Source organism: Strix aluco, unplaced genomic scaffold, assembly GCF_031877795.1.
Source record: "Strix aluco isolate bStrAlu1 unplaced genomic scaffold, bStrAlu1.hap1 HAP1_SCAFFOLD_33, whole genome shotgun sequence".
NCBI lineage: Eukaryota > Metazoa > Chordata > Aves > Strigiformes > Strigidae > Strix > Strix aluco.
Window position 1 is genome coordinate 2,294,651 of NW_027436647.1, and position 9,724 is coordinate 2,304,374.

Below are 9,724 nucleotides of genomic sequence, written 5' to 3' on the forward strand. Positions count from 1 at the left end.
AGCGATTCTGCGAAGCAATGTGAACAGGCACAGAGAAGGTGCTATCAGGGAATTCTCTGCCTGCCTTTCCCCAGTGCTCTGCAAGCTCTCCAGGACAACATAAAATCTGGGGCTCTGTGCTTTCTTTCCTTCTGAACAAGTGTTAGTGTTTTCTGCACAAAAGCGATTCTGCGAACCAATGTGAACACTTCTGCTTCCCAGGCACAGAGAAGGTGCTAGAAAGGAATTCTCTGCCTGCCTTTCCCCAGTGCTCTGCAACCTCTCCAGGACAACATAAAATCTGGGGCTCTGTGCTTTCTTTCCTTCTGAACAAGTGTTACTGTTTTCTGCACAAAAGCGATTCTGCAAAGCAATGTGAACAGGCACAGAGAAGGTGCTAGCAGGGAATTCTCTGCCTGCCTTTCCCCAGTGCTCTGCAAGCTCTCCAGGACAACATAGAATCTGGGGCTCTGTGCTTTCTTTCCTTCTGAACAAGTGTTACTGTTTTCTGCACAAAAGCGATTCTGCGAAGCAATGTGAACACTTCTGCTTCCCAGGCACAGAGAAGGTGCTAGCAAGGAATTCTCTGCCTGCCTTTCCCCAGTGCTCTAAAAGCTCTCCAGGACAACATAAAATCTGGGGCTCTGTGCTTTCTTTCCTTCTGAACAAGTGTTAGTGTTTTCTGCACAAAAGCGATTCTTGCGAAGCAATGTGAACACTTCTGCTTCCCAGGCACAGAGAAGGTGCTAGCAGGGAATTCTCTGCCTGCCTTTCCCCAGTGCTCTGCAAGCTCTCCAGGACAACATAGAATCTGGGGCTCTGTGCTTTCTTTCCTTCTGAACAAGTGTTACTGTTTTCTGCACAAAAGCGATTCTGCGAAGCAATGTGAACAGGCACAGAGAAGGTGCTATCAGGGAATTCTCTGCCTGCCTTTCCCCAGTGCTCTGCAAGCTCTCCAGGACAACATAGAATCTGGGGCTCTGTGCTTTCTTTCCTTCTGAACAAGTGTTACTGTTTTCTGCACAAAAGCGATTCTTGCGAAGCAATGTGAACACTTCTGCTTCCCAGGCACAGAGAAGGTGCTAGCAAGGATTTCTCTGCCTGCCTTTCCCCAGTGCTCTGCAAGCTCTCCAGGACAACATAGAATCTGGGGCTCTGTGCTTTCTTTCCTTCTGAACAAGTGTTAGTGTTTTCTGCACAAAAGCGATTCTGCGAAGCAATGTGAACACTTCTGCTTCCCAGGCACAGAGAAGGTGCTAGCAAGGAATTCTCTGCCTGCCTTTCCCCAGTGCTCTGCAAGCTCTCCAGGACAACATAGAATCTGGGGCTCTGTGCTTTCTTTCCTTCTGAACAAGTGTTAGTGTTTTCTGCACAAAAGCGATTCTTGCGAAGCAATGTGAACACTTCTGCTTCCCAGGCACAGAGAAGGTGCTAGCAGGGAATTCTCTGCCTGCCTTTCCCCAGTGCTCTGCAAGCTCTCCAGGACAACATAGAATCTGGGGCTCTGTGCTTTCTTTCCTTCTGAACAAGTGTTACTGTTTTCTGCACAAAAGCGATTCTGCGAAGCAATGTGAACAGGCACAGAGAAGGTGCTATCAGGGAATTCTCTGCCTGCCTTTCCCCAGTGCTCTGCAAGCTCTCCAGGACAACATAAAATCTGGGGCACTGTGCTTTCTTTCCTTCTGAACAAGTGTTACTGTTTTCTGCACAAAAGCGATTCTTGCGAAGCAATGTGAACACTTCTGCTTCCCAGGCACAGAGAAGGTGCTAGCAGGGAATTCTCTGCCTGCCTTTCCCCAGTGCTCTGCAAGCTCTCCAGGACAACATAGAATCTGGGGCTCTGTGCTTTCTTTCCTTCTGAACAAGTGTTAGTGTTTTCTGCACAAAAGCGATTCTGCAAAGCAATGTGAACACTTCTGCTTCCCAGGCACAGAGAAGGTGCTAGCAGGGAATTCTCTGCCTGCCTTTCCCCAGTGCTCTGCAAGCTCTCCAGGACAACATAGAATCTGGGGCTCTGTGCTTTCTTTCCTTCTGAACAAGTGTTAGTGTTTTCTGCACAAAAGCGATTCTGCAAAGCAATGTGAACACTTCTGCTTCCCAGGCACAGAGAAGGTGCTAGCAGGGAATTCTCTGCCTGCCTTTCCCCAGTGCTCTGCAAGCTCTCCAGGACAACATAGAATCTGGGGCTCTGTGCTTTCTTTCCTTCTGAACAAGTGTTACTGTTTTCTGCACAAAAGCGATTCTGCGAAGCAATGTGAACAGGCACAGAGAAGGTGCTATCAGGGAAATCTCTGCCTGCCTTTCCCCAGTGCTCTGCAAGCTCTCCAGGACAACATAAAATCTGGGGTTCTGTGCTTTCTTTCCTTCTGAACAAGTGTTAGTGTTTTCTGCACAAAAGCGATTCTGCGAACCAATGTGAACACTTCTGCTTCCCAGGCACAGAGAAGGTGCTAGAAAGGAATTCTCTGCCTGCCTTTCCCCAGTGCTCTGCAACCTCTCCAGGACAACATAAAATCTGGGGCTCTGTGCTTTCTTTCCTTCTGAACAAGTGTTACTGTTTTCTGCACAAAAGCTATTCTTGCGAAGCAATGTGAACACTTCTGCTTCCCAGGCACAGAGAAGGTGCTAGCAAGGAATTCTCTGCCTGCCTTTCCCCAGTGCTCTAAAAGCTCTCCAGGACAACATAAAATCTGGGGCTCTGTGCTTTCTTTCCTTCTGAACAAGTGTTAGTGTTTTCTGCACAAAAGCGATTCTTGCGAAGCAATGTGAACACTTCTGCTTCCCAGGCACAGAGAAGGTGCTAGCAGGGAATTCTCTGCCTGCCTTTCCCCAGTGCTCCTCAAGCTCTCCAGGACAACATAGAATCTGGGGCTCTGTGCTTTCTTTCCTTCTGAACAAGTGTTACTGTTTTCTGCACAAAAGCGATTCTGCGAAGCAATGTGAACAGGCACAGAGAAGGTGCTATCAGGGAATTCTCTGCCTGCCTTTCCCCAGTGCTCTGCAAGCTCTCCAGGACAACATAGAATCTGGGGCTCTGTGCTTTCTTTCCTTCTGAACAAGTGTTACTGTTTTCTGCACAAAAGCGATTCTTGCGAAGCAATGTGAACACTTCTGCTTCCCAGGCACAGAGAAGGTGCTAGCAAGGATTTCTCTGCCTGCCTTTCCCCAGTGCTCTGCAAGCTCTCCAGGACAACATAGAATCTGGGGCTCTGTGCTTTCTTTCCTTCTGAACAAGTGTTACTGTTTTCTGCACAAAAGCGATTCTTGCGAAGCAATGTGAACACTTCTGCTTCCCAGGCACAGAGAAGGTGCTAGCAGGGAATTCTCTGCCTGCCTTTCCCCAGTGCTCTGCAAGCTCTCCAGGACAACATAGAATCTGGGGCTCTGTGCTTTCTTTCCTTCTGAACAAGTGTTACTGTTTTCTGCACAAAAGCGATTCTTGCGAAGCAATGTGAACACTTCTGCTTCCCAGGCACAGAGAAGGTGCTAGCAGGGAATTCTCTGCCTGCCTTTCCCCAGTGCTCCTCAAGCTCTCCAGGACAACATAGAATCTGGGGCTCTGTGCTTTCTTTCCTTCTGAACAAGTGTTACTGTTTTCTGCACAAAAGCGATTCTGCGAAGCAATGTGAACAGGCACAGAGAAGGTGCTATCAGGGAATTCTCTGCCTGCCTTTCCCCAGTGCTCTGCAAGCTCTCCAGGACAACATAGAATCTGGGGCTCTGTGCATTCTTTCCTTCTGAACAAGTGTTACTGTTTTCTGCACAAAAGCGATTCTTGCGAAGCAATGTGAACACTTCTGCTTCCCAGGCACAGAGAAGGTGCTAGCAAGGATTTCTCTGCCTGCCTTTCCCCAGTGCTCTGCAAGCTCTCCAGGACAACATAGAATCTGGGGCTCTGTGCTTTCTTTCCTTCTGAACAAGTGTTAGTGTTTTCTGCACAAAAGCGATTCTGCGAAGCAATGTGAACACTTCTGCTTCCCAGGCACAGAGAAGGTGCTAGCAAGGAATTCTCTGCCTGCCTTTCCCCAGTGCTCTAAAAGCTCTCCAGGACAACATAAAATCTGGGCTCTGTGCTTTCTTTCCTTCTGAACAAGTGTTACTGTTTTCTGCACAAAAGCGATTCTTGCGAAGCAATGTGAACACTTCTGCTTCCCAGGCACAGAGAAGGTGCTAGCAGGGAATTCTCTGCCTGCCTTTCCCCAGTGCTCTGCAAGCTCTCCAGGACAACATAGAATCTGGGGCTCTGTGCTTTCTTTCCTTCTGAACAAGTGTTACTGTTTTCTGCACAAAAGCGATTCTGCGAAGCAATGTGAACAGGCACAGAGAAGGTGCTATCAGGGAATTCTCTGCCTGCCTTTCCCCAGTGCTCTGCAAGCTCTCCAGGACAACATAAAATCTGGGGCACTGTGCTTTCTTTCCTTCTGAACAAGTGTTACTGTTTTCTGCACAAAAGCGATTCTTGCGAAGCAATGTGAACACTTCTGCTTCCCAGGCACAGAGAAGGTGCTAGCAGGGAATTCTCTGCCTGCCTTTCCCCAGTGCTCTGCAAGCTCTCCAGGACAACATAGAATCTGGGGCTCTGTGCTTTCTTTCCTTCTGAACAAGTGTTAGTGTTTTCTGCACAAAAGCGATTCTGCAAAGCAATGTGAACACTTCTGCTTCCCAGGCACAGAGAAGGTGCTAGCAGGGAATTCTCTGCCTGCCTTTCCCCAGTGCTCTGCAAGCTCTCCAGGACAACATAGAATCTGGGGCTCTGTGCTTTCTTTCCTTCTGAACAATTGTTACTGTTTTCTGCACAAAAGCGATTCTGCGAAGCAATGTGAACAGGCACAGAGAAGGTGCTATCAGGGAATTCTCTGCCTGCCTTTCCCCAGTGCTCTGCAAGCTCTCCAGGACAACATAAAATCTGGGGCTCTGTGCTTTCTTTCCTTCTGAACAAGTGTTAGTGTTTTCTGCACAAAAGTGATTCTGCGAAGCAATGTGAACACTTCTGCTTCCCAGGCACAGAGAAGGTGCTAGAAAGGAATTCTCTGCCTGCCTTTCCCCAGTGCTCTGCAACCTCTCCAGGACAACATAAAATCTGGGGCTCTGTGCTTTCTTTCCTTCTGAACAAGTGTTACTGTTTTCTGCACAAAAGCTATTCTTGCGAAGCAATGTGAACACTTCTGCTTCCCAGGCACAGAGAAGGTGCTAGCAAGGAATTCTCTGCCTGCCTTTCCCCAGTGCTCTGCAAGCTCTCCAGGACTACATAAAATCTGGGGCACTGTGCTTTCTTTCCTTCTGAACAAGTGTTACTGTTTTCTGCACAAAAGCGATTCTGCAAAGCAATGTGAACAGGCACAGAGAAGGTGCTAGCAGGGAATTCTCTGCCTGCCTTTCCCCAGTGCTCTGCAAGCTCTCCAGGACAACATAGAATCTGGGGCTCTGTGCTTTCTTTCCTTCTGAACAAGTGTTACTGTTTTCTGCACAAAACCGATTCTGCGAAGCAATGTGAACACTTCTGCTTCCCAGGCACGGAGAAGGTGCTAGCAAGGAATTCTCTGCCTGCCTTTCCCCAGTGCTCTGCAAGCTCTCCAGGACAACATAAAATCTGGGGCTCTGTGCTTTCTTTCCTTCTGAACAAGTGTTAGTGTTTTCTGCACAAAAGCGATTCTTGCGAAGCAATGTGAACACTTCTGCTTCCCAGGCACAGAGAAGGTGCTAGCAGGGAATTCTCTGCCTGCCTTTCCCCAGTGCTCTGCAAGCTCTCCAGGACAACATAGAATCTGGGGCTCTGTGCTTTCTTTCCTTCTGAACAAGTGTTAGTGTTTTCTGCACAAAAGCGATTCTGCAAAGCAATGTGAACACTTCTGCTTCCCAGGCACAGAGAAGGTGCTAGCAGGGAATTCTCTGCCTGCCTTTCCCCAGTGCTCTGCAAGCTCTCCAGGACAACATAGAATCTGGGGCTCTGTGCTTTCTTTCCTTCTGAACAAGTGTTACTGTTTTCTGCACAAAAGCGATTCTGCGAAGCAATGTGAACAGGCACAGAGAAGGTGCTATCAGGGAAATCTCTGCCTGCCTTTCCCCAGTGCTCTGCAAGCTCTCCAGGACAACATAAAATCTGGGGCTCTGTGCTTTCTTTCCTTCTGAACAAGTGTTAGTGTTTTCTGCACAAAAGCGATTCTGCGAACCAATGTGAACACTTCTGCTTCCCAGGCACAGAGAAGGTGCTAGAAAGGAATTCTCTGCCTGCCTTTCCCCAGTGCTCTGCAACCTCTCCAGGACAACATAAAATCTGGGGCTCTGTGCTTTCTTTCCTTCTGAACAAGTGTTACTGTTTTCTGCACAAAAGCGATTCTGCAAAGCAATGTGAACAGGCACAGAGAAGGTGCTAGCAGGGAATTCTCTGCCTGCCTTTCCCCAGTGCTCTGCAAGCTCTCCAGGACAACATAGAATCTGGGGCTCTGTGCTTTCTTTCCTTCTGAACAAGTGTTACTGTTTTCTGCACAAAAGCGATTCTGCGAAGCAATGTGAACACTTCTGCTTCCCAGGCACAGAGAAGGTGCTAGCAAGGAATTCTCTGCCTGCCTTTCCCCAGTGCTCTAAAAGCTCTCCAGGACAACATAAAATCTGGGGCTCTGTGCTTTCTTTCCTTCTGAACAAGTGTTAGTGTTTTCTGCACAAAAGCGATTCTTGCGAAGCAATGTGAACACTTCTGCTTCCCAGGCACAGAGAAGGTGCTAGCAGGGAATTCTCTGCCTGCCTTTCCCCAGTGCTCTGCAAGCTCTCCAGGACAACATAGAATCTGGGGCTCTGTGCTTTCTTTCCTTCTGAACAAGTGTTACTGTTTTCTGCACAAAAGCGATTCTTGCGAAGCAATGTGAACACTTCTGCTTCCCAGGCACAGAGAAGGTGCTAGCAAGGATTTCTCTGCCTACCTTTCCCCAGTGCTCTGCAAGCTCTCCAGGACAACATAGAATCTGGGGCTCTGTGCTTTCTTTCCTTCTGAACAAGTGTTAGTGTTTTCTGCACAAAAGCGATTCTGCGAAGCAATGTGAACACTTCTGCTTCCCAGGCACAGAGAAGGTGCTAGCAAGGAATTCTCTGCCTGCCTTTCCCCAGTGCTCTAAAAGCTCTCCAGGACAACATAAAATCTGGGGCTCTGTGCTTTCTTTCCTTCTGAACAAGTGTTAGTGTTTTCTGCACAAAAGCGATTCTTGCGAAGCAATGTGAACACTTCTGCTTCCCAGGCACAGAGAAGGTGCTAGCAGGGAATTCTCTGCCTGCCTTTCCCCAGTGCTCTGCAAGCTCTCCAGGACTACATAAAATCTGGGGCACTGTGCTTTCTTTCCTTCTGAACAAGTGTTACTGTTTTCTGCACAAAAGCGATTCTGCAAAGCAATGTGAACAGGCACAGAGAAGGTGCTAGCAGGGAATTCTCTGCCTGCCTTTCCCCAGTGCTCTGCAAGCTCTCCAGGACAACATAGAATCTGGGGCTCTGTGCTTTCTTTCCTTCTGAACAAGTGTTACTGTTTTCTGCACAAAAGCGATTCTGCGAAGCAATGTGAACACTTCTGCTTCCCAGGCACGGAGAAGGTGCTAGCAAGGAATTCTCTGCCTGCCTTTCCCCAGTGCTCTGCAAGCTCTCCAGGACAACATAAAATCTGGGGCTCTGTGCTTTCTTTCCTTCTGAACAAGTGTTAGTGTTTTCTGCACAAAAGCGATTCTTGCGAAGCAATGTGAACACTTCTGCTTCCCAGGCACAGAGAAGGTGCTAGCAGGGAATTCTCTGCCTGCCTTTCCCCAGTGCTCTGCAAGCTCTCCAGGACAACATAGAATCTGGGGCTCTGTGCTTTCTTTCCTTCTGAACAAGTGTTAGTGTTTTCTGCACAAAAGCGATTCTGCAAAGCAATGTGAACACTTCTGCTTCCCAGGCACAGAGAAGGTGCTAGCAGGGAATTCTCTGCCTGCCTTTCCCCAGTGCTCTGCAAGCTCTCCAGGACAACATAGAATCTGGGGCTCTGTGCTTTCTTTCCTTCTGAACAAGTGTTACTGTTTTCTGCACAAAAGCGATTCTGCGAAGCAATGTGAACAGGCACAGAGAAGGTGCTATCAGGGAATTCTCTGCCTGCCTTTCCCCAGTGCTCTGCAAGCTCTCCAGGACAACATAAAATCTGGGGCTCTGTGCTTTCTTTCCTTCTGAACAAGTGTTAGTGTTTTCTGCACAAAAGCGATTCTGCGAACCAATGTGAACACTTCTGCTTCCCAGGCACAGAGAAGGTGCTAGAAAGGAATTCTCTGCCTGCCTTTCCCCAGTGCTCTGCAACCTCTCCAGGACAACATAAAATCTGGGGCTCTGTGCTTTCTTTCCTTCTGAACAAGTGTTACTGTTTTCTGCACAAAAGCGATTCTGCAAAGCAATGTGAACAGGCACAGAGAAGGTGCTAGCAGGGAATTCTCTGCCTGCCTTTCCCCAGTGCTCTGCAAGCTCTCCAGGACAACATAGAATCTGGGGCTCTGTGCTTTCTTTCCTTCTGAACAAGTGTTACTGTTTTCTGCACAAAAGCGATTCTTGCGAAGCAATGTGAACACTTCTGCTTCCCAGGCACAGAGAAGGTGCTAGCAGGGAATTCTCTGCCTGCCTTTCCCCAGTGCTCTGCAAGCTCTCCAGGACAACATAGAATCTGGGGCTCTGTGCTTTCTTTCCTTCTGAACAAGTGTTACTGTTTTCTGCACAAAAGCGATTCTTGCGAAGCAATGTGAACACTTCTGCTTCCCAGGCACAGAGAAGGTGCTATCAGGGAATTCTCTGCCTGCCTTTCCCCAGTGCTCTGCAAGCTCTCCAGGACAACATAAAATCTGGGGCTCTGTGCTTTCTTTCCTTCTGAACAAGTGTTACTGTTTTCTGCACAAAAGCGATTCTTGCGAAGCAATGTGAACACTTCTGCTTCCCAGGCACAGAGAAGGTGCTAGCAAGGATTTCTCTGCCTGCCTTTCCCCAGTGCTCTGCAAGCTCTCCAGGACAACATAGAATCTGGGGCTCTGTGCTTTCTTTCCTTCTGAACAAGTGTTAGTGTTTTCTGCACAAAAGCGATTCTGCGAAGCAATGTGAACACTTCTGCTTCCCAGGCACAGAGAAGGTGCTAGCAAGGAATTCTCTGCCTGCCTTTCCCCAGTGCTCTAAAAGCTCTCCAGGACAACATAAAATCTGGGGCTCTGTGCTTTCTTTCCTTCTGAACAAGTGTTAGTGTTTTCTGCACAAAAGCGATTCTTGCGAAGCAATGTGAACACTTCTGCTTCCCAGGCACAGAGAAGGTGCTAGCAGGGAATTCTCTGCCTGCCTTTCCCCAGTGCTCTGCAAGCTCTCCAGGACAACATAGAATCTGGGGCTCTGTGCTTTCTTTCCTTCTGAACAAGTGTTACTGTTTTCTGCACAAAAGCGATTCTGCGAAGCAATGTGAACAGGCACAGAGAAGGTGCTATCAGGGAATTCTCTGCCTGCCTTTCCCCAGTGCTCTGCAAGCTCTCCAGGACAACATAAAATCTGGGGCACTGTGCTTTCTTTCCTTCTGAACAAGTGTTACTGTTTTCTGCACAAAAGCGATTCTTGCGAAGCAATGTGAACACTTCTGCTTCCCAGGCACAGAGAAGGTGCTAGCAGGGAATTCTCTGCCTGCCTTTCCCCAGTGCTCTGCAAGCTCTCCAGGACAACATAGAATCTGGGGCTCTGTGCTTTCTTTCCTTCTGAACAAGTGTTAGTGTTTTC